The sequence below is a fragment of the Grus americana genome, chromosome 6 (assembly GCF_028858705.1).
Source record: "Grus americana isolate bGruAme1 chromosome 6, bGruAme1.mat, whole genome shotgun sequence".
Taxonomy (NCBI): Eukaryota; Metazoa; Chordata; class Aves; order Gruiformes; family Gruidae; genus Grus; species Grus americana.
The window spans coordinates 351,513-377,192 of NC_072857.1; the positions used below are offsets into that span (position 1 = coordinate 351,513).

General features: G+C 41.8%; 1 protein-coding gene across 7 annotated transcripts in view; it reads right to left on the reverse strand.

The window, feature by feature from the left end:
- The window catches only part of TANC1 (tetratricopeptide repeat, ankyrin repeat and coiled-coil containing 1), a 98,623-nt gene extending 75,744 nt beyond the window's left edge, over window positions 1–22,879 (reverse strand). For 3 of the 7 annotated variants that reach the window (XM_054829100.1, XM_054829103.1, XM_054829097.1), the window contains exon 1: window positions 22,457–22,879. The gene's annotated coding sequence lies outside the window, so the exon portion shown is untranslated. Of the gene's footprint in view, window positions 1–20,295; window positions 20,433–22,328; window positions 22,426–22,456 lie in introns of those variants that run through there. The other 4 variants (XM_054829102.1, XM_054829098.1, XM_054829099.1 and 1 more) reach the window with 3 other exon arrangements.
- Window positions 22,880–25,680: the final 2,801 nt, after the last annotated feature.

Sequence of the window (25,680 nt, forward strand, 5' to 3'; positions counted from 1 at the left end):
GTCTCTTAAGAGCAGAACCATAGAATGATTGAACGGTTTGGGTTGGAAGGGACCTTAAAGCCCACCTAGTTCCAACCCCCCTGCCACGGGCAGGGACACCCTCCACTAGCCCAGGTTGCCCAAAGCCCCATCCAACCTGGCCTTGAACACTGCCAGGGAGCCAGGGGCAGCCACAGCTTCTCTGGGCACCCTGTGCCAGGGCCTCAGCACCCTCACAGAAGCGTGATCCCCTAGATGACTTGAGGAGAGACATAACTACATTAGCCTGTTAAATATTTTAAGCCTGTTACACAGAAGGGAACAATCCATCCTATCAACTCTTGATAGATCAAGTAATACGAGTCTGCTTTGCAGCACACAAAATTTAGCTTAGACACTAAGAAAAAGCTTCCTAGCAGTATGGACAACAAACTACAGGAAAAGTGCCAGCCCATAAGGAAAGAGTGGAATATTTATCTCTGAAACGGATATCTGCAAGAAAAAAACCCACACAACTGGTCTGGCTGGAGTAAGGTGTGTTAAGAGGATGAAAGATCCAGACAAGTTAATGTATTTCATTTGCATGACACAGTTGTCAGTGGACGGGGACAAAACCAAAACAAAACCCACAAGACAAGCCATAAACCTCACAAGCTTCTTCTTCAGGCATGAAAAAGGATTGTAAACTTCAAAGCTTATTTTTCTTCCAATTTTATCAAAAGTTGTTTAATAATGGAAATCTTTCAGATGGATCCGATCTGTAAGCTAGTTATGAAACTGTAGATAAGAAGGAAAAAAATACTCTAAAAAGGGTTTGAACTCTGAAGATTCAAGCAGCTTTCCTTTAACAACTGGTATCTCTTACAGAAATTTAGTGCATGAGGAAGAATTTTTTTGATTAAATGGAGTCTTGAGGTTTTTTTGAGAAAGAGTGATGTGAACACTTTACATTTTTGGAAATCAAATCCATCTTCACACAGTATTAACAAATCAAGAACCTAAGAATATCTTCCATAGTTTGAAACAGGTATGAGGTAAGAGTCACTTTACATTAAAAATTATGCATAAAAGCATTATTTGAATTATTACAGATATTCTAATGTTACAGACAGCTATCTTTCCTCTATCCCTATAAAATATTGGTCTTTATTAGGTATGGAAGAAGGTATTTAAAAATACTACTACTTCTAAGAGCACAAATTAAAACTTGCAGATTAAACAAAAAAAGGCTTATTATTAGGAAATGAAAAATTTAAAGGCTGGACCACGCAATCCAAATTTGTGCTGCTTTTGTGCATAAGTTGTGCTAGAAAGTTTAATTATGTAAGCACGTCCTGTCCACTCCTCTGGTGCAAAGGATGTCCACAAACAAACTAAAACCTTGTTTGTCTACAGCACGCAGACAGGGGCACAGGAAAGCTCTGGCTCTACCACAAGGCCATTGTGATACACAGAGGCAAAAGACTGCTCAAACACCTTAGGCGTATTTTTCCTAAAATCTGCATGATTCACTTCCCAAATGTATTAAGTGTTCTTTCAGAATAGCTTCCTCCTTGTGCCTATCATGTAGGCTGCAATGGCTGTAAAAACATTCACATCCAGTGTGCACTGTGTGTGCTTTGGCTATACAAAATAATGAAAAGTGCTGTAGTGAATGTTCTTTGCTTAAACACCAGGCTTCTTTGATGTTTTCTGAATCACTCAACAGTGCAGAGTACCGTACTGCTACAGCACAGCTGTGATACACATTTCATACCTATCAGCCAAGCTCTTAGAAGTCTTCATTGTTATTTCTTCCAGCAAACAGCAGACTCCAGCTCCACTGTTCTCCTTCTCATGTTCTTGATCACCATTTAAAAAAGGATCTTTCTAATTTTAGTAGAAAACTCGTAAAAAAATAATAAAAATTTAAAACAACTGTTCTGACTCATCTCAAATCCTTCCAGCCACTTCACACCATAAGATACTAGTCCATGTATGAGTTTAGAACCAACACACACTATGCTTCATATTCAGACACTGGTCATTTGTTCCAGAAACCTATAAATTTCACCTTAATATTACAATCTGAAGGTCCTACATTCTTTGGAACCCATTTTTATATGTAATTGGACAGTTCCTTAAAATAAAAACTTTCTCAGCTCATTTTAGTACGTTGCAATTGAGGTAATTGTACTCAAAGTTATTGTAGCTTTTAATGTTTCTAGCAGGCACTCACAGGCTCAGAGCATTTAGTGAAGAAAACACTGTTCAATCATATAATTCAAGGCTGAAACATAATGCATATGTAGAAGAATGGGAGGACTAATTTGAGCTGCAGAGACATTCTTAATTTGGTATTCTCTAACTTCTGCCTGTCTTTGAAACGTTAAGGTTTCCTCTAAAATTATTCAGTATTGTATATTGTTGGTATGTCGTATGATAAATTTTACTTACAAGCATTTTAAAATCTTTTAAGCCTTGCAGAACAGTAGTGACTTTAATAAAATTCAGCTAGTATCACCACACGAGCAAGGAAGAAATAGTCTACCTGAAGTCTTGCTGAAGTTCACAGAGCGTGTCTCATCTAGCTCTGCCCTATAGAGACCACTGGATACCTTCCCCCCCCCCCTCCAAGTGATACAGCTTAGTAGTGTAATGTGACCAGAACCAAAAATACAAGAGAGTAATTAGAAAGAGTTTGGTTTCACAGAGCTGATCGTAAGGGGGGGGGGGGCTAGCCTACTGAAAGTAAAAACAATGACATTGTTACAAAAGAACTAAAACAACTGCATCTTTCTTAAGAAAAATATAGTAATAATAAAACATGACATTTACAGGATCTTGAACAGGTGTAGTGCTAAAAGAAACCCTCCATAGCAGCTCAAAGAGAAAAGAAATGTGAGCTTAAAAAAAGTCAGTGGAAAAAATAACGGGTGCAAACAGGGATCCAACAGACAAAGAGGCAGTGGGCACACACTGAAAGATGGGAGCTTCCCCGAACATCAGGAATACTTTCTCACTGGGAGGGCGACCAAGCACTGGCAGAGGTTGCCCAGGCAGGTTGTGGAGTCTCTCTCCTTGGAGGTATGCAAGAGTTATCTGGGCACGGTCCCGCGCCACCGGCTCTAGATAACCCTTCTTGAGCAGGGAGGTTGGACAAGGCGACTTCCTGTGGTCCCTTCCAACCTCAATCATTCTGTGATTAACGAAGATGCTGAGCAGGAATAGGCTCAATATTGACCCCTGGGGTACACCACTAGTTACTGGCCTTCAACTGGACTTCATGCCACTGACCACAGGTGTTGTACACATTGCACATCGTACCACTTACCATACACTACTCCTTGTAAGTCTGTCCACCCTGTAGGCCAATACACTGCACATACTGCTTTTAAGCGATAACCCCCACTCGCACTCAAAAGAGAAATGCCTTGAAATGCATCTAAGATACTGGGGGAGGGTGATGGGAATAGCAGGAAATGCAACTGTAAATCTCTTAGGTTGCTTCAAGTACATCCTCCAACAAAACTCACCTCGCATCAAACTCCAGCAGAGGCAGCAAATAACCAGCCCAAGGGGCTGCAGGGAGGATGCTTTCTGCCTCTCAAGAAAACCTCACGGCATGGACCAGAATAAAAACATTACAGAAGCTAGCTGTACTACAGTAGAAAGTGCATTCTAACTCACTCAATCCTACTTTAAATAGCATATGCTTCCCAGTACTACAAGAGCTGGAAATTCTAATCATCAGATTCCAAAAGTAAAGAAAAACAACTCTAAGCATTTTTTCTAAATACATAGTCAAACACCCTCTCCCACATAATCTCCTAAGCCAAGACTTATCAAAGAAAATAAAAGTCCCAATGTATTTATTACACTCTGCTTTTTAAATATTTTCTTTCCTTTCCTATACAAAAAACATACGCCATGTTACAAAGTCTGCACTATGCAATGGTAAGATCTGGAGCTGTTAATGCATTTCAGAATTATATTCTACATACATAGCTACAACAGAGTGGCAATAAAAAACCCCCCAACACCTGAAAACCTGCATATTATATTTAACTTTCTTCTCATTTTGCAGACGTGACAAGTATAAATTTTCAATTAACCAGAACAGAGAGGCTTGATACAGAACTGAAATTTTACAGTATATGTCATTCCTATTCTTAGGATATAGGTAGGGGGTATTAAGAGATCAAATAAAAGGAATCAAGGAGAATTCCATCCTAGATTTTCTCTTTTTGGAATTGAGGCCAACTTCCCTGCTGTGCATACAGTTCTTCAAGGGTCTATTCCAATACAGAACACAAATGGCATGCAAGATGGTTGCTGATTCAGACACAGCCAGTATAGATGCAAAAGTTGCCTATTATCTGGAAGCAAAGTCCATTTCCTCCCTTCTCCCCTATAAAATTGTATGCAAAAATGAAAGATAACCACTTTTGTCGTGGTTGCACAACTGCGTGGTAAATAGTGGTAAACTTCTGCGTGGAAGCACAACTTTCAGAGAAGTTCACCTTCGGATATGTCAGTTAGACTTAAGGAGAGACCTAACCAACAAAGGCTCCGAACAGGAAAGCAAACACAGTGACTTTTACTATTCATTTGCAAGCTGAAAGGTACAAAAATGTAAACTGTCTTCTTAAGTAATTCTAAAGCCAACAGCTTGGTTACTTTACAACATCAGTCAAATTCCACAAAAGTGTGTAGTTGAGCCATTTAGGAAACGAACCAAATACTACAGCTTAGAAATACCAATTACAAATAAACTGTGTTGTGTAAAAAGACCCCAAACTTACTTGTACATACTGTGAAGCTTTCTGACAAAAAGCATTTCAGCTTCAGATGAAAAGTTTCTTCGTACCCCTCTTTCACACTTCAAGAAGACTGATCAAATTGAACAGCAATACTGTACATTTCTATTTCCTCATCCCTTGAAACAGATGGGATATTGGATCTTGTTTTGTTTTAAAGATATTTGTATTAATATGATATTTTCTGGTAACGCTGCATCTTGTTTTTTCTAAGCACATTGTATTTCCTCTTTACCTACAACCAAGCTTAAATAAAATCATTCACTGCCTAAGATTTCAGAAACATTTTCAGCTATTGCAATTGTTTTGCTTTGGTAAACAATTCAGGTTTAGATTTTCCCTAGTTCCAATGGTTTATTGGTTTTTAAATTTTATTCTGAAATCACTTGTTTGTCGCTTGGTTGTTTTGTTGTGTTTTTTTAAAGATTTGTCGGTCTTTTAAAAACTTAAGCTATCATTTCCGTTTTTAAAACGGATTCCAGATGTGGACTTGTTATCCAAGGGTTGGTATTGATAATGTCAAATAAGAAGGAAAATGCCTCAACACTCTTTTGCTTCTGCAATCAAAGATCACGTTAGCTGCTTACAAAACTGGATCCCCCGCCCCAGGTCATGTCAAACACATTTTTAAATGGGTGCTGCCCTCCCACCAGTTCAACTGTTTGTCCTTAGATACACAAGATGTTTCATACAATCGCCTCATAGTCAGAGCATGAAGGGACGGGGCGGAAAGTCCCTTGATTTAGGAATTTGTATGATCAGCTTTTTCATAAATGAGGGACTCCAAAACAAGATCAGGTTTATAAAATACAAATGCTAGGTTATGTAAAGAGTTGGGAGCACAGACATACACAACAGTTTACTTCATTCCTACTCTTTTACAAGTTAAATACTTCATTACCTAGGGAATCCCCTCTGAAAAGCAAAAAGCAAAAAAATCTCTCCACATTTTCTCTCCGACTGTGAGACTCCTTTAAAACTAAGCAACTTCCTTGCATGAGAGTATTTTCCACACATAGCTACTACTGACAGATACTAAAATCAGTAACAAGATGATTCGTAGCTTTTCTTCGCATTCGTAACTTTTGTTCCACCTTCCTTAAAGGTTTACAGCATGCATATTTTCTACATCTTGCCTATGAGAGTGGCTTATTTTCAAAGATCTACCCACAAAAGTTCATCACTTCTGGAGAGGTCAAATACACTAATCCTGCATGGTATGTAACCACCTGAGCTAATGCCTGTGAATTCCACATTTACCTGCTTCCCAAAGTTCCGTTGTTCAGTCTCTTCATAGCTAAATCCTGAAAAACAGTTAGCATGTATTTGCAAAGGACTACAGGGTGGAACATCTTAGTCATTCTACCATTTGCACAGAAGTACTTAAGAACTTACCACTATTCAGTGTAGGATTTATTAAATGTATACTTCAGAAAAGCTGTATTTTAAGAAGTGATTTTGTATTTTGTAAATATCCCAAAATTCAGTCCTAAGGTTTGCAGAAACCTTCATTTAGTAAGAACTGCTTTCATTGCCTTTAAACGCATTAAGAATTTAGTTCTTTACACACAGAAACATTTCAAAATTTCCCTTTTCTGGCAAATTCAAACTCCTGTCACTTAACTGTATTCTTCAAACAAGAGGAAAGCAACAACAACAAAAAATACTTAAAGCAGCATGGTCTTACTAATGTAACAGAAATCAAGACAGGACAGTAAGTAAAAAAATCCTTTAAAATTACTTCATTTTGAGTTGTCATAGAACCATAAAATGGTTTGGGTGGGAAGGGACCTTAAAGCCCACCTAGTTCCAACCCCCCTGCCACGGGCAGGGACACCCTCCACTAGCCCAGCTTGCCCAAAGCCCCATCCAACCTGGCCTTGAACACTGCCAGGGAGCCAGGGGCAGCCACAGCTTCTCTGGGCACCCTGGGCCAGGGCCTCAGCACCCTCACAGGGAAGGATTTCTGCCTCACATCCCATCTCCATCTCCCCTCCTGCAGCTTCAGGCCATTCCCCTTGGCCTGTCACTCCCTGCCCTTGGCACCAGCCCCTCTCCAGCTTTCCTGGAGCCCCTGTAGGGACTGGAAGGGGCTCTAAGGTCTCCCCGCAGCCTTCTCTTCTCCAGGCTGAGCAACCCCAACTCTCTCAGCCTGTCTCCAGAGCAGAGCTGCTCCAGCCCTCGCATCATCTCCGTGGCCTCCTCTGGACTCACTCCAACAGCTCCATGTCCTTCTTGTGCTGGGGACCCCCGAGCTGGACGCAGCACTGCAGGGGGGTCTCACCAGAGCAGAGCAGAGGGGCAGAATCCCCTCCCTCGACCTGCTGGTCACGCTGTGTTGGGTGCAGCCCAGGACACGGCTGGCTTTCTGGGCTGCAAGTGTGCATTGCTGGCTCACGTTGAGTTTCTCACCAACCAACATCCCCAAGTCCTCCTCCTCCGGGCTGCTCTTAAACCATTCCCCGCCCAGCCTGTAGTTGTGCTTGGGATTGCCTGACCCACGTGCAGGACCTCACGCTTGGCCTTGTTGAACTTCATGAAGTTTGCAGAGTCACCAATATCTAACATTTTATAATAAACAGAGGGCATATTCCCAGATTTAAGAGACTCCTAATTCAAGAATGAACAAAAACATTTGAAAACAAGAGAATAGTGGGGTTTACTTTTTTTAAGGTACAACTGCTGATGAGATATATTAGTTTTATTATTATTCAAATGCATGAATGAAAATGATAAAACAGGCACACTGAAGAGATCTGCCTCTGACTTCATACAATAAACAAGTAAATGGCATGTACGACATTTCCAATGGGCTATATGTTTTATTTGTTGCTCACTAAATAACCTAATTATTATTAATCTTACCTATGAGATACTCCATACTCCACTCAATTTAATAGGAGACTGCAGAAGAACACTGAGATTCTCAATTTGCTGCTCACTTCTAAACAGTGGAATTATGCCCTGAAGCACTATTAAAATACAATTAAAGAGGTGAAAGATGAGGAAGCATAAGAAAAAACATCATTATCATGTTAGCTATTAGAATGTGCTTTTGCAGTAGCTTTTTTCCCACCAGTCTGGTTCCAGATTTGACTTCCCAGGTGTCACAGATGTACCTAATTTTATCCTGCAATCACCCGTTTTCTGCTATGTTACTCTTATCCTACTACTGGTTATTTTGGCCAGTGTCTCTAAGGACTGCCAACATAGGGGAAAAGATGGTCTCTTCACTTGACTGCTGTCCAAAAATTCTTGGTCAGGTGCCAGCTACTGCAGAAGTGACTCTATCAAAAATTACTGTTCCCCAGCTACTTGTTACTACCCTGACACACTAAAGAAACCGATCTTACACTGAAGCAGAGGAAGAGCACTCTCAAGTCAGAAATACTAACCTCAAAGGTCATAAGCACCTGTTTGAACTAACCTGACTGATTCAGCAACGATGCAGATAAAGAATCATCAGTTGAGTCATGTGCCTGCCTACACTGGGGAAAAAAGCAGCAGTTGTCAACAGAGGAGCCATAAAATCTTGAAGATCCGCAGCTGTTTCTCATATGAAAAATACCTGACCACAGATGAGGTGTAGACAAATTTATTTTTCCCTTTCTCTTCCCATTCTGCTGAATCCCTCCAGAGAAAATGCCATAGCCTTCTGCCCTTTTCTACAGAATTTCCCCTTTCTTCAGTTATGACTTGCATAAAAAAAAAAAACCAAAACCCAAAAACCAACAAACAAACAAAAAAAAATCCCAACAAACCCCCCCTGCTTCTCATCCCTACTGAATTTATCAAATTTATCCTTGCTATTTAGGCTTCTTTCTGAACCTCACCCCTCCAGTTCTTGTCATTTACAAGATACCGCCAAATTCTTCAAAGGATCAAAAGATTCATTGCGCTCTCCTAGTCTCATCTCATTTACCTAACTCCACTCTCACCAGGGCTGTTTTCTCCCTTCAATTTTATCTTATTACAGAAGTAAATTACCCTCTATCATTCCACCGCCTTTTATTTCCAAATTCAACAAATTATCCTTCCTCTCCTCCAGCTTTGCAAGGCAGGGATCGGTGTACATAGATTTTGCTGCAAAGTAAGTTTTTGCTTCAGGGGCAAGAAGAAGGTGGGCGGGTGTGATGAGAGCAGAATAATGAAGGGCGGGTAAGAGGAAGACTGTTCGCTACTTGTCTTCAGCAATAATCCTCACATCAATAAAAAGGTTTCAAAAAAAAAAAAAAAAAAAAAAAGTTGGCCCTCCTGTAAGTGGAAGGTCACTATTTAGAGAGAATGAAATAAGGTCACAGGGTTAAAAAAAAGTAGTCCTGAGGAAACACTATTGTGAGCATCCCAGCCAGCAATCCCTGGGAACCAGTGGACATCACAGAGAGTTTGCACTGAGGCAGGAGTGAGCAAAGGAAAATGAAATATAACCATAATTATTTTTTCTCTTGCCTTTCATCCCATGTCTCTCCATCCTCCCATGTTAAACACAGAAAAAGTTACAAATCCCCTACTTCAAAATCGATTATGAAAGGGTCAAAACACTAGGCAAGGAAACTCATCACTTTCCAGCTGGCAGAAGCGATACCCTGCACACACACTGTCAGCAGAAAACCAAGAGCTTAAAACTAGGTGAAAACTAGGTCAGAAACTGCCATTTCAGCTTTACCAGCATACAGAAAATGAAAGGAAGACAAAAATCATGCTAATAAAAATCTGGACCCAACTCACAGTAATCAAGTCTTATTTTACCGAATAGTTGTACGCTTAGGTTATGACAGCATCGTCCTCTCCAGAAAGCACGGATTATTAGGAGTACAGAAATAAAATGCATCTCCAGTTTCTCAACTGTCCTAGATACAGTCCTAATTTCCAGATGAACATCAACAAGCTGCTTATAAAACAACAATTCAGTCCAAACAGCCAAAAGTAAACACAATGCAGAATGCATCCATCTTACACTACACAGGCTGCAGTTCAGACAACTTCGTGGGCAAAACCATTGTCCTTCAGCCTGCCTCTCTACAGGAGTTGAGACTGCTTCCTCCATCTGCTGCAATTCCAGACATTGTTTTGTGACCCACGAAATTCAAGACAAAATTGATCCAGCAAAGTTAAAACGGGGACAGAGAGCACATCAATACGTACATTAATTGATCCCAACATTTTACAGGCAATCTGTATGGGTTAGTCTTTGCAATTTGTATTTAAGCAAGTTTTTTCTGCTTCTGTTAAACTACATGTACTATAAAGGAATCACCACATGGTCTAGAAAGTTAAGTGGGGGAAGAAGCAGAAGAAATCAATCTAGATGTAACAAATATTTTTACTGTTAAAGGCAAACGATAACCAGGAGTAATAGCTACTTCACAAAAGCATCTATTACTACAGGACAGGTTACAAACTTCATATAACAGTACCAAACTGATTGGCCGTACATCAAATCTGTAATAATTTTGGGCAGGATTTCCAAAGGGCTACACTACCTACTTCTGATTGGGGATCCTCTCTTCTTTGTGCTACAGCAAAGGGAAAAATACAGTTTCTCCTAGAGAACCAGGAGTGACATCTTCATCACAGGAAAAAGAATTCTGAGCCCAATGACAGTTCATTTCACATCTGCATGGCAATGTAATCCTACCAGCTGATTCAGAAACACTACCTGGCATATTGGATTCATCACACTTTAAAACTCATATGGCTGTCTCCTCCAGCTGTGCATGCAATTTTTATACTCCCCTCCATAGGAGAAAAAGACCAAATTTCATTTAGCAGGCAGCAAAATGACATCACGACAGTTGAATTATTATCAAATTTTGATACAGGACATTCTTTTAAGATGGTCGGTGCTTCCTCATCAGATAGCATACACAAGATTTTTCTGCTATCATAAGCTAGGACAGAACTGGCTCAACCAAAACTCAGACCATTTCTCATCAGACTCCCCTCAAAGGATGGACAAGTTCTCCAGTCACACTTGGGTGAGTAGCCAAGGGCTACATTTCTCTCATATGTCGCTACCGAGGAGATTATAAGGTCCACCCAGGGAGGTTGAATACTAATGACTTAATCTTCGTAGACTAACTAAATATCACTAAAATCCATAAGCTTAGCAAATGAACTACTGGAGCTGAGACAGGGCAACCACCATCTGCTTGTTTATTGTGGCTTTTAGGCTACAGCTCACATAGGCAAACAAATAAATTACTATTTATTTCAACCACCTTAAAACTTCAAGGGAAGGAAGTTACTCCATGTAAAGGGATTCAATATCCTAAAACACTTTACAAGAAGGAAATATCAGGCTAAACCAACAGCAAGGGGGATAAAGTTATTAAGTTTCACTTTCAACTTGCTTAACACTTTCAACTTGCCAAATACTGCAGATGAGAAATCCTACATATAAAAAAATTCCACATAAACCTACTCAGTTATGTGCCTGCATTGAGTCTTGTTTTCAGATTTAACATGTGTATTTGTAACTCAGATCTTGCAAAGCAGCCTCTTCTGTTCCTTTTCAGTCCAAAGAACACCAACCAAGCTCTTATCAGCCTCAGTATTAAAAAAAAATAAAAATCAGACTACCTTTTTCAAAATTAGACCTGACCAAAATGAGCAATGTCTTGAGAATTTCAGTGGAGTACATTGGTAAGCTAAGGCAGCTCTGAAAACAGTACTCTAGGCAATATCCAAAAAAATGTGACTTCAAAATGATCTAACACCACAGGTCTCTTCTGAATACAATTAAAATAGCATGTGGTCCAACAAACACATTAATTTCCATATTTGTTTGCCTATAAAGCTACACATAACAAACCAGCAAACTAAAACAAGAACAAAGGAAAAAAAACAACACATTGGGCAGCTCCAGATTTGAAGAAACTTCACTGTACCTCACCATGAGATGATTCTACCACCAGACTACACATAAACCCGCAGCATGACTGTCTTCAGTCACATTTTTAAAAAGGAGATGGCTTTGTATACCTAAATGCTTCCTGCTGCATCTACCGTATCTAGCGTGACAGTGGTACCACTTTCTACATGAAAAAACCCCACTGAATTCCAAAGATTTTAACAGACTAACTGATGATCCTTTCAGAAAAGGAGAATAAATTCCCTCCAAACACTAAATAAAATCATTGGATACTAAGCCAAAGCAGGCTCTGGTGAAACCTGACAGTATTTGATCAGTAGATGCACATAACTCAAGGACAATATTGTAGGACATAATATGAGAATATATGCTTAGCGTCTACAAGTGAAGGCTTCTACCACCATTTCTTTCATCCACTGAAAAGCAAATTTGTAGTAAGCATGGGTGACTTTCCTTGCAGAGTTACTCTATGCAACAATAGGAGAGGGGACCAGTCAAAACACTGCTGAATTTACAGGGTGCTGATAGGTACTCGCACCATACATGGCCTGCCAAAAGTCACTGCCCCACAGTTTTCTTCCTTTCAGTCTTCAGCCCTCTCTCTGGTTGCAGATAATTCAGCAGGGCAGATGCTAAGAAGATCTCTCAGAAGAGGAAAAAATGTTGAGATAGTTGGCAGTCACTCCACTAAGGAATTTGAAAACAACACTGAAATGAATCTACAAGTGGAGGAGGCAGCAATACAGCTCCCTTCACTCTCTCCACGCTGGTACATCACCACTTCTCTTACATGCCAGCTGTTGAACTTTCGCTCCTCTACTGAAACCAAAGCTAGGTCTATTCCTGAATTCTTTTACTGATGTATTAAGGAAACTGTACCAGCAAAGCCATCAGCAGCATTGGTGACGTATCATCATTCCCATCCAAGTGAAGCACACGGGCAAGGGAGCAGTTGTGTTGGTGTAACTGCACGCTGCAGGCCCTCACCGCGTAGCAGCCACGGTCACTTCACTCCTCTGGCCCAGGGCTCCTTTCAGTATGGCTTTGCTGCTCAGGGATGTCAAGTGCCCCCTTGTAGCTTAACTGTCCCTGACCAACTACCGCGACAGAAGATCCCTTTAACAGATCTAGCAACAGACAAAGCAAAGCTGTCCAAGTCAGTATTATGTTCAGAACACAGAAAAGGTGGCTTTTTCATTATCACAGTTACTTTCCAAGTTTCAACGAATCTAGTATGCCTAAGATACTAAAAAGAAAAAAAAGGGCACATTAATATAGTCAGCTATAGTTCCATGGATGACAGTAAGATAGTGCTGATAAAACTCAAAAGCTTTTTTTCTGTTTTAGTTCCTTATTGTATCTAGTTCCAGATCTCCTATATTCTTCATCCATCCTACCAAATTATTTTCAGGATTTTATTCTCTACTTTTTCATGGAATTTTCCTCCCTTTCTAAAAGCAAAAATGGTCCCTCTTCTTCTGTTCTACTAATAACTTTCTCCTAACACTGCATAGCTAACTACTAATAATTTTCTCCTAACACAGCTCTCCATTTTAGACATTGACGTCCAATACAGGTGCATGTTCTGGTCTATTTTTTTTTTCCCCCATGTGAGCTATCCTTAGAAATTCTGGGACAGTATGTTTTCTATAATCCCTAATCATAAAATACCTGATCTTGAAATGGCTGGGAATCACAGCCACTCACTTTTGCCAGAAATCAAATGCAGAGCTCCATCCAAAGTCTGTATACAAAGAACATATGATATACTTCCTGCTTTACAGGCCTAAAAATAGAGGTGAACGTATCTATTGTTAAGTAAGCACTTTTGGAGGTTTAATGCGACTTTTAAAGACTTCTTTGATTGCTGTAGAACAACAGAATGGCTGAGGTTGGAAGGCACCTCTGGAGGTCATTTGGTCCAGCCCCCTGCTCCAGTAGGGCAAGTCATACAAGAAAATCTTGGAAACCTGTATTAAAAATGCAATGCAGATTAAGTTACTTCCTTCAGAGAATGCAACTGCCTAAATGGATCTGTTAACAAACACATTAAAGAAAAGCAGCCCAAGATGCAACCCCTAAGTGACCGTAAGATGCGGAAATAAGCAGGAACACAAGGCTCAAATATACCAGGACTGTCACTGTCATCCAGAAGACGTTAGCACAATTCCACACACACACAAAAAGAAGGTTATAAAGCAGTAATCTAAAGTGGATAAAATAAATTAGCAAACTTCAGGATTTAGCATTAACATTCTTGAGGCTGCCTAGAGACTAGACATCTGAGTTACATAATCTAGAAGGTACGTGAATCAGAACGTATCTTAGGCATCTGTATATACACTGCCTCTTCTTCCTCAGAGCATCTCAAAACATATTACTGCTCGTAACAGCCCGCAGGGAGGGTACCAGCCTTGTTTCCAGTCTGCTGGAGAGGAGCAAACACCAGTTTGCTCAAGGCCAGGGCCATAATGGACGAGTCTTCACAAGACGGCCGAAGGGGTGAGCTGTGCGTTCCCGCTGCATGGTGCCAGTGCCGATACAGTTTCCTGTGCGTTCACTGAGCTGCACTGAAGAGTCAGATGAGCAGCAGAGATGACAGAGGAAAGAGATCAGGATCTCATGGCAGGTACAGGAGGAAGGAAAACCACTCCTTTGAATCACAACAAACTGTTAGATCAGCTCTCCCAGATCTCACTCGGAGGAATGTGGCAAAGCAGAAATATTACCCTACCTACTTCCCATCTCAAATTCTGGGATGCTGCCTTTCTCTGTCTCTTGTGAAATGTAAACCTTCCAGTCTTAATCACTTGATTATGCTACTTTACGGACAAGACTCAGGTATTCTTCTATAGTGTAAACTACAACGAAACACTCTAACATCCATATTCTTCCAATTCCTGTTTCCTTTAAGCATTTTTCATTTTAACGTACAATGCAGTAGCATTAAAAGACCTTGTTACAGTGTTAAAACGAGCTCTGTTCGAACACTTATGACAGGCAGTATCTACCACAAAGGGCTTAGCAAGCCTCCAATCCTGCCACAGCCCGGCATGTGTGTACTCTCTTCACACAAGTAGACCACTGAAATCAATGAGATTATTCACATGAACAAGACACATGCTTTAGGTATTGTTCCTTGTCAGCCGTAAGTTCACTACAGAGCTTAAACTTAAACTAGGGACAAGAACATATGTGAAACATCCCAGAGTTTGCTCCCGAAGAAAAATTAAAGGCTTGTCTATACAAGGGGAAAAGTGCTTCACATTCACACCCTGCCTCACTCTGCAATAACTCCCTGGTGTAGACAAGATCTTACATGCTCTTACCAAAAATATGAAATACCTGGCAAGCCTATATTTATTAAAATTTTACAGTTGTCCTAAGTAATTAAACAGCCGAGCACCACTAAAAGTCTAATTCAAATGCCAGAAAGCATTCCCTCCACAGGCAAGTGTCAGGGGGAAAAAAAAAAAAAGAAAAAAAAAAATTAAATCCTCATAACCAGAATTTTAACTAGTAGTGGAATACAAACTTGTATCCTTTAAAAAAAATTAATTATTCATTAAAATCCTAAGTCTATGTAAATCTTTACAAGTTTGCCAAGACAGCATATACTGCCTCACCTTAACCTGTTAATGGGATGCTTGCAAAGTAATTCTTGCATGCACACAAAGATTCTGTATCAGTATTTGGGAAGTGCTGAAAATTTTACTTTATCATAGCAAAACCATGTCTACACTTTGTGGCAGTAATATTCCTGCTTCTTTCCTTCAAAATTCCAGTTTCTGGCAAATACTGTAGAAAAATCCAGGAACTCAGTCCTTACTAACACAAAAAAACCCCTTTGTGACCTGACTGGGAATTTAGTCCAGTGTAAAGTAGACCTTGAACCATATTAACTAAATAATCAACTCAACTCAAAGGCATTTCTGGTGTAAACCACAAACACAGTCTCCCTCCAAAATCCACATTAAGAATATTTTCTGTTTTGTCATTTTTTGCTCAAAAATAAACCAAAAACCAACAAAAAAGCAAACACAAAAAAGGCAAAAAAGCCAAGCCCAACCCCAAAACAGCCCACACATTAAACTCTCTAGCAACTTCCATCTCATTTAAGTTTCAAAAAGCGAAGGTCAGATTTTGCTTCTACTTATTCTTACTTGTATATTATTCAAATCCTAGCTTGTTAAAGTATGGTCAGAAATACAGATTCTAAGAACGGACATCTGTTAAGAAAGAAATGGATTAGTTTCACTGTAAATGACGGAAAGAAAAGCACAATCTTTAGACTACTCAAATTCTAGTATTCTTCCAGATAAAACAAAGCAGAAGCAGTTTAATGTGGACTCCGCCTTTTTCAGCAATTAAACGCCTCAGCTATTTTAAGTGCAACAGCCTTGAATTTGACTTACAACTACCAACTTTTGACAAGTCACAGATATTTAATAATTAATCCTTAATTACATGAAGTGCATGGCAGCAAAGTTCCACCAGAAGCTAATATAACATTTAAAGATGCAAAACTATTCTAAACTAAACAGAGCTCCAGCCATATAGCTGCAGAGTTCACATTTACACACAAACACACACATCAAAAAACTTTCTTTCAGGGCGTTTCCTGTGCTGCTAACAAGTTCCAGCTCCTCTCCTGCTGGATCTAAATTTAACCAAGACTAAGACTGAGTCTTTAAAAACAACAACAACAACAAAAAGCCAAAACAAGAAACAACAAACCAAATGCCCCACCATCAAAACGAAAAAACAACCCACACCATACACACAACTCCAATGCAATGCAGCAAATATTTACAGGCATTTTTGTTTTTAAAGCTGTTAATTACCAAATATATGAAATATGCAGCAAACAAGTAGCGGCCACTCACCCTTTCGCCCTACACATTTCTGAAATTGTACTTTATATGCTAGGTACGGGTAACACAAACACTACTAACAGTTGCTAATTCAATACATGTATGTAAAGGCCAGCGACCTTTACGGAGGAAGTCAGAAGTTCAACCAGAAGCCAACGCTCCCCAGTATGGCCAGGCGTGCTTTGCTATCTGAATTAGAGGACTAACCACAGTAATAGCTTGGGTTAAGCGGAAAAGACTCCCTACAAAGTCCTCAGACTTTGTTACAAACATGCTAATTCTTGAATATTTTAATTGCAGATTTGTCTGAGCTAGATAGGGGGAATACGCGGGCAGAAGGGGAAGGGTGAGAAACAACTCGAAGTGAAGGAGGTTCAACACTCAAGCCACCTACTCCAGTCATGAACTTGCACATTCGCGCACCACCTCTGTCCCAAGACGCATTTGCCAACATGGCTCCTTCTTGAGATCATCCACATGGGCCGTTCCTACTCCATCCGTACAACGATGTCACTTCCCACACAATGTGGTGCATGTCATACGTTCACCTTGCATTGTAGGAATTAACCTATGAAAGAGAATCATGCATCTTTTTTCTAAAAAAGATGTTAAATTTGAGTAATACTTGGATCACTACTCAAAGGGGAAATTCTACTGCGGGCCAAAATGAGACTGCGAACAATTCTACCATAGGCTACGGAGTTTTTTCTCTTTTACCACCACCCTGTATTGTCAAAATCTAAACCATGGAAATCTGCATTTATTGATAAATCACAAGTTCTAACTTTAAAGCAACACCATAAATTTGAGGCAGCTGATAAAAAATGCACAGAAATATTCAAAATACATATCTGTAGCTCTGCACCTTCCATGGTTCCAATATTTAAGATCACTAGAACTCTAAGCTGTATCTAGTTTTCCAATACACGTCTAGATATAGCTAAATTCAGCAAGGCACGTGACAAAGAACTAGACGATTTCAAGATCAGCCCTATTCCCAAAATTATTTTGGTGATCTGGATTGCAGAAGCGCCCGAGAAGGACTTCACAAAGCAGTGCTTCACCAGACAAGTCACCACGCAAACACTAAAAAACCATAACCCTTACACCTGTTGACACAGAGTATTTACAGAAAAAGGTCAAATGTGCAATAACTTACTGAGCATTGCCACCAACTTCAACAACATCAAGATCCTAAATGCAACTCTTGATTTGACCTCAAAGACATTTACATTTCTGCTAACGGCTATGCAAAGAACTCATTTACTGATATCACTGAACTGATCCCTGTTTAAGACCAGTGAGACGCTCGAGCTGAAAGCACTATATAGTCTATGAAACCCACCAAACTGTTCTCTGCGATCCCTTTAGAACTGACATCCCACGCCACAAGACACCAATGAGGAGACACTTCGAACCTGGCGAGCTGGCTGATCTGCAAGGCGTTTCATCCAACAAGCTAGTGGAACTTCTGTTTTCAAATTGGCATCCTCATTAGAAATTACTATTTGAGATCAAGAAGAGAAAAGAAAAGAAGTGAAATACTAAATTGGAGATGGCACTACCTCAGGAAGTAAAGCACATATTCCAGCAACTACTCCCAGTGACACAACAGAGAAATAACTCTAACAGACACTTTTTGTTACCTGGCCTTCTGCTTCCAGACTGAATATTACTTAGGCACAGGAGCATCCCTATACATTATACAGGGAGGCCGAGCACTGAAGTTAAGATATTGCAAAGTTCAATATTCCAGTACTAAAGTACCTTTACTGACTAAGCCTATAGCTTAAAAGGCCTCCTCTCAGTGAGTTGAGAAGAGGAAACAAAAACAGAATTCCTGAAACATGGCAAGAGAATCAGGACTTTAAAAAGTTAAAGACATCACATTAACATGCACATATTTAGACACTTTTAAGAATGCGCTGGACAGGGTGCTGGGCCATCTTGTCTAGACCGTGGTTTTGCCAAGAAAGGTTGAACCAGACGATCCTTGAGGTCCCTTCCAACCTGGTATTCTATGGTTCTATGATCTATTTCAAGATGCAGGAGTGACAAGGATGGATGAAAAAGAAATCTATACAGTGATATATCACCTATACAGCACAGAAACCTGAAACAACTATAAAGCAAACTCTGCAGGATTAGCCTCTCTGTGAAGCTGTGTCGTGGTTTTACCCCAGCCGGCAGCTGAGCGCCACGCAGCCGCTTGCTCCCCCGCATCGGGATGGGGGAGAGAATTGGAAAAGTTAAAGTGAGAAAACTCGTGGGTTGAGATAAAGACATTTTAATAGGTAAAGCAAAAGCCGCGCGCACAAGCAAAGCAAAGCAAGGAATTCATTCACCACTCCCCATGGGCAGGCAGGTGTTCAGCCGTCTCCAGGAAAGCCGGGCCCTGTCACGCATAACGGTTACTTGGGAAGACAAACGCCATCGCTCCGAACGCCACTGCCCCCCCGCCCCTCTCCTCCCCCAAGCTCCTTATAAACTGAGCATGATGTCACATGGTATGGAATATCCCTTTGGTCAGTTTGGGTCACCTGTCCCGTCTGTGTCTCCTCCCAACTCCTTGTGCACCCCCAGCCATCCCGCTGGCAGGGCAGTGCGAGAAGCAGAAAAGGCCTTGGCCCCGTGCAAGCACTGCTCAACAATAAGTCCATAGAACAAAAACATCTCTATATTATTAACACTGTCTCCAGCACAAATCCAAAACATATCCCCACACTAGCTACTATGAAGAACATCAACCCTCTCAGCTGAAACCAGGACAAGCTGAAAGACAGGAGGGGAGAAAGAAAAACCAATAGGACATTTTAGCTATGATAAGGAAACCAAAGGCACCATATTTTGCTGGACCCATGTTCCAGTTCAGACTCTCCCTATTTAAAATTGTCTCCATCCTAAGAAAGCAGGAAAGGTACGCTGCACTAGACTCTTAAAGGTACGTGGTGAGGCTAAACACAGAATAGAGAGCAACTCACAATATCTATAGTATATTTTATACTTAGATAAATAATCTAATCAGGTAAGTATGCTGAAATATCCGTATAGAATTTCCTAAATACAATGAATAGTAAAGGATTTAATCAGTCAAGCGGAACAATGTATTTTAAAAGGAGATGGTAGTAAGAGATAGCATAGGAAGTAGTCACATTAATAATGAAAAATATCTGTTGTGTGGCCTAATAACAAGCAACCGATCCCTTTATTTACTTCCCTTCAGGACAAGATCAGAGCTTTTAAGGCTCCACCAAAACAAACTTTTTTCTTTTTTTTTTTTTTTTAAACAAGGCACTTTTCAAACTAAAGTTAAATACAAACCCAAATGCAGTGAGGATCATGGACTGCTTCAGTGCTTGCTTTTGGGTTTTTTTCAGTTTGGTGTTATACTACACCTTACTTATCATTCAGAAGTCAGTTTTCTAACAGTGGTGCCTCCTATACACAAATATATTTTTTAAAAATAAGACCTTATACATTTGTTAGGTCATATGTTTTTTTCTTTTTCCATTGCCACAGCTTTGTGATAAATAAACTCTCCAACCTCCATGTTAAGTCTTAGGAGCTGAAAGCAACCAAAAGACATGAACTAACCAAGTTCTCTCAAACCTTACCCCCACACAAAACCCAAAGCTGACCTTTCTCTGTTTTTTCTGGAAAACATAAAGATCTAGCTCCTGATAGAGCTTGAAATACCATTTTTTAGTCAAAACAGCATCTCTACAGAAAAACCTTAAGTTTAAAGCTATTAACATAAATTTCAACTTACAGATGTGTTTATGGGCATCACTACAAATATCCAACAGATCAGGTTGATGTTCTTACACACACAAGAGTTTGAAGGCTTGCTGATTAATCTTTCATCTTCAAAGAAAGGTTTAATCTTGATGACAGTAAAAAGTCCAACTAAAGAAAAACAGAACAATTCTGCTAAGACTGCTTAGCTGTCTTCAAAAGTATATACTCAGATCACAAAGTTGCCATGGCATCAACTTCAGGACTGTGGTTAGACACAAAAAATGTCTTTTTCCTACAGACTGTTATGGGAAGCTGAGCAACTTTGGCTATGAACCAAATATGTTTTGGCTCTAAAATAGACATAATTCATCACCATTTGGACATTCCAATGGTTAGCTAAACTGAGAAAGCAAGACAACCAGCACTGTAGAGCATCCGTGTAAACGAAGTTCTAACTACACTGCCCTAGCAATAGCAGAAAGAAACTGTATTTGTGCTTACCTTGTGTACTACCATTATTTAATAACATAATACTACTTTTCCAGCACTTAACTGTCAGATCAGAACAAATGGGAAAGGTTCATTTTTGGCAGCTGCATATCAAACTACAGTGGGAGGAAATTCTGTACGGTCCAAGGTATCACATTTATTTCCCTTATTTCCTGGAATTTTTAATTTTAGAAGCATCAGGCTATTTTTAAGCAACAGCTATCAAAAAGTCGAGCTAACATAGGACTCTTGCACATACTGAATAATCCTGTAAAACTCTGAAGTAGCCTGGACCAGTAAAACATTTAACACGCTTTAAACCTGCACACCTCTTGCAAACTGTTTCACACCCAGCAATCACAGAAGCCCAAAGCAAACCTCCCACATCCCCAACTGTCATCTTTCCAAATGGTAAAGCAGCATTTGCTTCATCAGTCAGCAAACACAACCTCTGAAGTAGACCAGACGAGTGCCACTTTCACGTTGCCACAAAGGGGGAAAAGGAAGTGGGGTGCAAAGCAGAGAACAGGGTCGAGAAGACCCACTCAAAGTCACACTGAAGCAGATCTAATCCCCCTTCCCCCCCCCCGAGTCTCATCCTCACAGAAAGATGTCTTCAGCTATGTTCTATTTTGGAAAATGACCATTTAGGACCCAGTTTACTCTCTGTCCAATAAATATGCATTATGAGGCTATGGCAAACAAATAACTGAAATAACACTACTGATATATCAGAAAGCTTTAGAAAGTATGTAATAAAATACAGTTACTATACATTATTAGTAAGTCATATATTAACAGACAGATCAAACTATCATTTTATTCTTGGGATCACAGCAGGAGACAGTGATGACCACAAGGGCAGCACCTTCTATTTGAGCAGTCAAAAGAAGGTCGTTACCGATGGATACACACATGCCCCCACACCATCCCTTCCCAGCTGAACGCCTCCCTTCCCGCCAGCTCTGCCCAGAACCTCTCTCGCAGGCCAGCCGCCCGACTCAGCAACGCACGGCTATCCCTGCCCTGGCTGTTAACTTCGGCTGCCATACTATTAATGAGACAATTGTGGCACGTTTCCCGTTCTTAGCAGGGTCTTCCTCACATTTTAGTACCAAAACCAAGTAACCGCGAAGAAATCAAGTTTTCCTGAAAGCAAGATTATTTTTTCCCCAGAATCTCTACTGATAAAGGAATGAAAATTGTACTAGCCACAGAAACGTGAAAGTATGTGCCGGGGAGGCGGAAATCCCGGCCGCGCAGACAGCTCCAGGCCTCGCCCCTGCGGGAGCGCTCCAGGGAGCGCCTCCTCCAGCCCGCCCCGCCGGCCCCGGGCCCCGGGCAGCCCCCGCCGGCCGCCCCCCGGCCCGCCGGCCGCCTCAGGCCGCGCCTTCCCGCGCTCCTCCCCGCCCTGCCCTGCCCCCACCTGTGCCGGCCACAGCCACAGCCACGGCCACGGCCCAGGCCCCGGCCGCCCCGGTGCGGGGGCAGGCACCGCCTCAGCCCCGCCACCCCGCCGGCCGCTTCGGCCCCCGCCCCGCGCCCGCCGGCCGCGGCAGCCCGACATGCCCGTACACGATCCTCGGCCAGAAAGTTTCACTCGCGCCTCCGCTCCGCCGCGCGGCCCCCGCGCAGCCCTCCGGAGAGGCCGGGCGAAGGGCGCGCCCCGCACGCACCGGCGGAGAGGAGGAGGAAGGACGTACCTCCGCCCGCGGGTCCGGCCCCCCTCGCCCAGGGGCTCCTGCAGCGCGGCCCAGGCAAGGCTCCTGCGCGGCCAGGCAGGCGCGTCGGCGGGATGAGCTCACTGGGAGCAGGCGGCGGCAGTCCCCGCCCCGCGCACCCCCGCGGCCGCCCCTCCGCAGGACCGGCTCCGCGGGGCGGGGAGCGCCCGGGGCGGAGCCGGCCCCGCAGTCGCCCCGGCACGGCCCCGCACGAGGCCCGCCGCGCCCTGCGGGACGGTTGCGCGTCGCCGCCCGCCCGGAGCTCCGGCGGCGGGGAGGAGAGGGAAGGGAGCGGGCAGCGGGCGCCGGGCCGGGCCGGGCGGTGTCGTGTCCGCCCTCCGCGGCCTGGTGCGGGGCACTCCCCGGCCGGCAAACGCCGCGTTTCTCCGCGGGTGAATGTTTCGCCGCCAGACGAACTTGCAACGCGCTAAAATCACCTCAGCTGCCGCGGCCCTGCAAAGGGTCTCGGGTCCGCCAGCCTGTTGAATTCAGACGTCTGCCACTCAAAACAGCCGAGCAGCTGTTCATTCTGTAATCTTTTTATCATGTTTATTACAGTTTGCTTGGACGGCAGTGATCTCAACCAGGCTGTGAAAACTCGGCACCACAGCTGGGGTCCGTGGGACTTCAGCCCCGAGTGCGTGAACTGCTCAGAGAGGACCGGGCCGCCGGCGCGGTGGAGGCCACGGAGAGGGCCCTCGTCCCAGAGGCCTGCGCCACGTCCCGCCTGGCAGGTGTGGTGATCGCGCGTCACATCACTCGCCCTTTTCATCGGTAACCTGAAAATAATTACATCGTTGCTTGTAAGATCCCCGAAGGACAAAAAGATGGGTGGAATATAAATTATAGTGACAGAAGATCTCTCAGCGATCCAAATTACTTGCTAAACTGGGCCACTCAAGGCATTTGAGACAGCTGGATTGGAAATCACGCGTTTAGGAACAAGGAAAGGGGTCCCTGCCCGCAATACAGAAAGGGATGTACTCCGTCCTGGAAAGCAGCACCTTTGAAAGGATTTGGGGCTGCAGCAGTAAAGCTATGCAACATGAATATTGCCGCACCAAAAAAAGCAAGTGCATTCTTTGCCTGTATTGTGAACAAGGGATTAGCGAGCATGTGCAGAGAGGTGGTATTACCTCTGAATAAAGCTTTGGTAAAATGAGCAGTGGAACACTGTTTCCAGTCTCTATCCGTATTTTTCAAGATACTGAAAAATTAGGGTGCAGAAGAGAAGTGCAAAAATGATCTGAAGGCTGAAGATGATACCTAGCAGTAAGAGTGTTAGAATATTTGGTTCCTCAAAAAGACGGCTCAAAAGCCGTCTTAAAAGGGGGCTTATAAGAAAGAAAATGAGGTACTGATATTTTTACTTCGGTGCGCCTGAGTACGTTACCTGTGGTACCCTGATGAGCTATATCAAAGTAGCCACTACAGAGCGTTATCTCTAGCTGGTTTTTTTTTACATTTAGATAACCATCTCACATTAATGGGTTTAGTGTTAAAGTGGTGGGTTTTTTAAAGTATTAAGACATGGTTTGAATGCCATCATTATGAGCACAACAGTTGATAAAGTTAGCAGAAATACTCATTTCATGTGGTTTTCTCTGCCAATCTCAAACTGCATGCCTTTTCCACTCCAAACATCCAATACTCCAGCTATTCCCCACATAGAGACCAAAATGCTTAGCTTCCCTACACATAATTTTTACAATACAGTTTCACATAATTAATTTAAAAATGAATCCTCCTCACACCAAAAAAGGAAAATGTAGGGGCAGTCCAAAATACATTTATAAATAATAGTAAGGGTTTGCTGGGCAAACTATGGTTTATTTTCATATGTAATTCATCATGAAGAACTAAATTTGAATTTAACTGCAAAATAATTCTTACAGTGCCAGAGTATTCTAGAACATTTTCTATGCTATGCATGCATTTCACGTGTCTATAAGGGGTACAGAAGAGAACCCATGCATGTGTTCAGAAACAAGTTACAGGCTTACATACAAAAAGAGCATCCTCTCAAGAACATTTGACATTGCCTTGTATGGTATTAGAGGAGCAGAGTAAGATGGAGACAAAGACTCTCTGAGTTAGAACAGCAGAGAAATTAGTTGTCTTACGCTTCTTTCATTGTGACTTCAGCAGCTTATCAGCTGAAGACTTGTCCCAAAACAAGGGTAGGATGCTGTGTGTGACTCAGCCAGCAGCTTTTCTTTCTTCCAGTGGAGAATCCTTTTCATCACGTTCTCTTACCTCTGTTTTGCCTATGTGATGATGCATATGTCTGAAAAGAAAGGAATTTTCTCTCTCTCAGAGGAAATGTCTTAGTTCTGGCAGCCTTTTATGATTTTGTCTTTGTCTCTGAAATCTGAGACAAAAAACTGAGCTATGACTCCACTGTTCTGGGATCTATTCCTCATCAGGTCCAGTGCTCGCTCTCTCTTCCTCTTTATATGAACCGAGAAGTTTTGAAATAGTATTTACATCAATTGGATTTAGGTCCTGCTGTTCCACAGGAAAGCTCAGAATCAAAATATTTTTAACTAGGGCTTGATTTTAGTGCTTCCCTATTTGTCTCAGTAGAGAAATGCTTTTGATACCAGCAACATAAAGATTTTTGCTCCCATCAGTAGCTTCCTTTTGGAAGAATTTCGCCCACAGCTGGTTTTCTGCTTTACTGTTCTGCCCTCTGCTCCGTCCACTCATTTTTTCAGATGATTTCTCCATTCCCAGCCACTGAAATTCTTCAGCTCTTCCTTTTTTTTCTTCTCACAAAGGTTATGGCTGTCCTTAGAGTCTCACACTTACCATGCAAGCTTCTAGTAGTTTTAAAGCCTTTTTTTTTTCTTTTTCTTTTTCCTTTTCTTTTTTTTTTTAAACAGGAACCTTAGGCCAAGCGTGGGCTTCTAATCTTAACCTATTTCAATTCTTGGTTTTGGAGGGCTCTTTCAAAGAAGATAATTTTGTAAATTTTAGGAGTTTCCTTTCAATATAGCTGCTTTTATCCTGTCAGATTCATTCTCATGCAAATAACAATTTGGTAGAAAATTCTCAATTTACTGATTTTAAAGAAACAACTTGTTCTATAACTAGTAGAGTCAACACCACCTGATATTCAGTAGCTTTGGGACTGTTGGATTTGTAGATATCTAAGAAGGTGTAAGTTCTATGGGTTTTGTCTGTAAAAGTAGCATTCATAATGT